The 5,003-nt window shown below is 41.9% G+C and overlaps 2 pseudogenes; one reads left to right on the top strand and one right to left on the bottom strand.

Annotated features, from left to right (window-relative positions):
* Positions 1–281: 281 nt before the first annotated feature.
* On the bottom strand, positions 282–400 carry LOC125998401 (uncharacterized; annotated as a pseudogene).
* A 1,907-nt stretch (positions 401–2,307) lies between these two features.
* Positions 2,308–2,425, top strand: LOC125998515 (uncharacterized; annotated as a pseudogene).
* Positions 2,426–5,003: the final 2,578 nt, after the last annotated feature.

Raw genomic sequence — 5,003 nt, 5'->3', positions numbered from 1 at the left:
CCCCTTCAGTATGTATTGCAAGCTATAGTGCCGAAAAGAATAAAAGGGGAAAGTCTGGTGGGTTGGATGGAGAGAAGACAGGAGAGTAATTGGGGAAATGAACACTGGTGAAGGGATGGGTGGGTGTTGGAACCATGTATAATTGAGACTTAACCACATACAGCTTTTTACTCTGTATCTCAGTCATTTAATAATAATAAAAAAGAAAACAAACAAAAGAATGCTATTTTATTTCTAGATGATTTTTATGGTGGCCACGACTTTCACAATCTTTTTTTTTTAGCTTACAGCACCCGGTATACCCAGATGATCTCCCATCCTAGTACTAACCAGGCCCGACCCTGCTTAGCTTCCGAGATCAGACGAGATCGGACGCGTTCAGGGTGGTATGGCCGTACAGGGGGTCTCAAATTCAATTTACCTGCGGGCCGCAGGAGGCAAAGTCGGGGTGATCCTTGAGTGCAAAGTCAGTACTAAGCCTTGAACATTGGGGGGTGTGACCCAAACAACTAAAACAAAATAAAACAAAAAAAGATTCCTCTAGGGCAGGGCCACAAAATGTTGTATGGAGGGCCATTTGCGGCGAGTTTGAGACCCCTGCGAGTTGCACAGTCATATTTAAGGTACATAGTGACAATGAATCAGGGACAGGGGCATTCCCACCACCACTGTTGTCCTCCCTACACCCCTGTTCCCAGCCTGCATGCCATATCTCCCTTCTTTGACCCCCAGACTGCTAGTGAAACTGGTCCCCTCTGTGTCTTGCTTGTTGTAGAATGGGTATCGAATCTGCTGTCGTTAACTTTGGATTTGGTGTTCTTTTTTTATTTTTATTGTTTATTGGTTTTTGGGTCGCACCCGGCAGTGCTCGGGTTGCTTCTGGCTCTATGCTCAGAAATCGCTCCCGGCAGGCTCCGGGGACCATATGGGATGCTGGGATTTGAACCACCATCCGTCTACATGCAAGGCAAATGCCCTATCGTTATGCTACCTCTCTGGCCCCTCCATCAATTTTTAATAAGGCAAGTGAATGCATTTACTGGAAATTGAGATTTGAAATGTTTACAAAACAAAAATAGTTCCTAATAGTTTATTTCCTCTAAGTTTGAGGAAACCTGTTCTCTGTTTATTCTAAAAGTTTTCAAAAACTATTTCTGTATTTTCATTGTTCTACCTATAATTGACGTTAATTTCATTGAACCTAGCCTACTATCAACAACACTGGCAACTATTCTTGTGCTGTTTAAAGATTGCATTCTACGCCATCACCCAATGGTGAGATGAAATCAGAAGATGCTCTGCCATAGTGTCTGTGCAAGAACCATTATCTCTATTTACAAAAGACTGCCTCCAACAACCGCGACTAAGCAGAACTTTTTCTGGGACCACAAAGAAAGACTCTATCCTTAAGCTTCATCCTATCCTAGGACCTGTACAAAAACCAAGATCTCTTAACTACAGAAGACTGACTTTGTCAACCACAACTGAGCAGAACTTTTTACGGGACTATAAAGAGAGACATTGCGGTTGGACAAGCAACATGCCCAGAGCTTGTAGTTGGTCTTTGGACAGAATGCTGCATGGATGGAGACATTCTGTATCTCTTAGGCCAAAAAAAAGCCACATTTGCCCCTCCCTCTTTCTTTCATTTCTTCTTTTAATTTTACTTATATCTAAATAGGGGCTCTCATTTTTCCATAGAACTTCAATCACTTTGTTCTGTCTCATATTTCTATGTCTTCTTATAAATTGAGAAAGGGAAAAAAAAAAGTAGATGGGGCCCAGGGGCCAAGTGGTCTCAAGAGCATTGAGTGGAAGAAAAAAAAAAGATCTAAATATCCAAGCCAAAGACAACAACAGAATCAAGAAACCCAAACTATAACAAGCTAAACACAAAATGGACCTGTTACACTAGTAGTTCTGGGGGCTAGGGATGGAGGTTTGGGATGCATTCAGGGATTTCTGTTGGAGGGAGGTCAACACTGGTGGTGGGAATGGCCCTAATTTACTTTCACTAAAGACCTGAAATACAACTGTGACAGACTTGTAGGGCCAGAGAGGGAGAGATAGCACAGCAGTAGGGCTGACCAAGGATGACCTGCATTTGATTCCTGGCATTCTATATGGTTCTCTGAGCCCGCCAGGAGTGATTTCTTAGTGCAGAGCCATGAGTAACCCCTGAATGTCACCAGGTGTGGTCCCAAAACCTAAGTAAATAAATGTGTTTTTAAAAAAAGAAAAAACTGTGAAAGACTTGTAATTCACAATGGCCTCAATAACATAATTAAAAAAAAAGATTCCATTCTTGTCTAGGCCATACCACCCTGAACGCGCCCGATCTCATCTGATCTCGGAAGCTAAGCAGGGTTGAGCCAGGTTAGTACTTTAATGGGAGACTGCTTGGGAATACCGGGTGCTGTAGGCTTAAAAAAAAAGATTCTATTCTTTTTTTTTTTTTTTTTTTTTGGTTTTTGGTTTTTGGGCCACACCCAGTAACGCTCAGGGGTTACTCCTGGCTATGCGCTCAGAAGTTGCTCCTGGCTTGGGGGACCATATGGGACACCGGGGGATTGAACCTCGGTCCGTCCAAGGCTAGCACAGGCAAGGCAGGCACCTTACCTTTAGCGCCACCGCCCGGCCCCAAGATTCTATTCTTAATGGATTGAGAAGAATGTAACAGTAGCACAAATGTAACTGAACACAAAATGTTTAGAGTCGAGCTGCCAAAGGCCAGAAGTGCTATGTGGTACAGGAAAAACTGTTGGGTTCTCATTTGTGGCTGAAATGGTAGAGCACGTGTCTTGCATGTGCAAGACCCTGGATTCTATCCCTACTATACCATGGTCATATGAAGTGTACCTCATACTCCTTCAGATGTTGTATACACAACCACACACACACACACACACACACACAATTAGTAAATAAAATATTGATTCTAGGTTCAGACTCACCTATCCCTTTGACCAAAAGGGATTGCCACTAAGTCTTCTGTTACCTTTTTTCCATTCTCTCGAATTTAGGTAACTCAAGAATCAAACTTGACAATCTTTTTAATTATAAGGAAACTAAATAGTCCTTATGTTATCAGACATAAAAAAATATGATGGCATTTGAGTAATCCTGGAAGTACCTATGAAATTCTTCATAAACACTGGTTTAGACTAGTATAGCCAATCTTCTGTGTGTTTTTTTAAACAAATAACTTTTGAGCACTTGTACATACTAATCATGATAAATGAAAATAGAGAGGAGAGAGGGCCCGGAGAGATAGCACAGTGGTGTTTACCTTGCAAGCAGCTGATCCAAGGACCAAAGGTGGTTGGTTTGAATCCTGGTGTCCCATATGGTCCCCCGTGCCTGCCAGGAGCTATTTCTGAGCAGACAGCCAGGAGTAACACCTGAGCACCGCTGGGTGTGGCCCAAAAAAACAAAAAAAGAAAGAAAGAAAGAAGGAAGGAAGGAGAAAGAGAGAGAGAGGAAGGAAGGAAGGAGGAAGGAAGGAAGGAAGGAAGGAAGGAAGGAAGGAAGGAAGGAAGGAAGGAAGGAAGGAAGGAAGAAGGAAGGAAGGAAGGAAGGAAGGAAGGAAGGAAGGAAGGAAGGAAGGAAGGAAGGAAGGAAGGAAATAGAGAGGAGAAAAGCCAACATTTCCAAGATGCTGTCATGAGGTAAAAGAAGCTTTGTGCAAAACTAGGTGAGAAGCTCCTTCTCTAGCTTGAGAATGAGGGGACGAGTGCTTTAAACCAGAGAAAATATCTTGGAAGAGATTATGTTTATTTGAAGGTAGAAGGAGCCACACCCAGTGGCACTCAGGGAACAATGACAAGCCAGGCATCACATCTGGGCCAATAGAATGCAAGGCATGTACTCAACCCTTTGAACTACTGTATCTTCCAGGCCAGGAAGAGGTTATATTTAAATTGAGTTTTGAGGCTACAAAAAAAGGCAGCTAATTAAAAGAGGTTTTCTATAGGAAGCTTATTTATCAATGAGACACAGTACTGAGCATTCTAATCTGACATTTGTTACCATTAATTATCTTACTGCAAAATATGTCTTTACATTACTTTGGTCTGTCTTATGTTAAATATAGGTAGAATAGGAAGTTCTCAAAATTTCTAGTTCATGTTTTTTGTTTTATTTTTGGTTTATTTGTATTTTTGGGTCTACTAATGGTGATGTTCAGGGCTTACTCCTAACCCTACATTAAGGGGTCACTTCTGCCAGTGCTCAGAGGACCATATAGGATGCCAAGTTTGAACCTAGTTCAGGTGAATCCAAGACAAGTGCCCTGCCCACTGTACTATCTCTCTGGCCCCAAGTTCATTGTTTTTTGTTTGTTTTTGTTTTGGGGTTTTTTTGTTTTTTTATTTTGTTTTTTGTTGTTGTTGTTGTTGGATTTTTTTTTTGGTCACACCCAGCAGCACTCGGGTTACTCCTGGCTCTACACTCAGAAATTGCCCCTGGTGGGACCGGAGTGGCAGCTCAAGCAATAAGGCGTCTGCCTTGTACGCTAGCCTAAGATGGACTGCGGTTCCATCCCCCTGGCATCCCATATGGTCCCCCAAGCCAGGAGGGATTTCTGAGCACATAGCCAGGAGTAACCCCTGAGCATCACTGGTGTGGCCCAAAAACCAAACAAACAAAAACAAAAACTAAAAAAGAAATTGCTCCTGGCAGGCTCGGGGAATCAAATGGGATGCCAGGATTTGAACCACTGACCTTACATGCAAGGCAAATGCCCTACCTCCATACTATCCAGTCCCTATGTTCATTGTTTTTTTTAGTAATAAATCATTTCTTTTCAACAATTCTGCCCAAAAGTTATACCTTAGTTGTACCACAGCAAAATTAAAGCAATTTATTTTGTATTATAGCCTAACATCTTAGTAGGTAAAAAACAAAAAAAAGTATGAAAATGTTTTTATTTTCATTTAATTCTTCAATTACAACCGTTGTTTTTACTTCCCTTTTTGTGGGTAAACTGAGAGGTCACACCTAGC

This window comes from Suncus etruscus, chromosome 20 (assembly GCF_024139225.1).
Source record: "Suncus etruscus isolate mSunEtr1 chromosome 20, mSunEtr1.pri.cur, whole genome shotgun sequence".
NCBI classification, from domain to species: domain Eukaryota; kingdom Metazoa; phylum Chordata; class Mammalia; order Eulipotyphla; family Soricidae; genus Suncus; species Suncus etruscus.
This window is presented reverse-complemented; position numbering and strand designations above follow the sequence as displayed.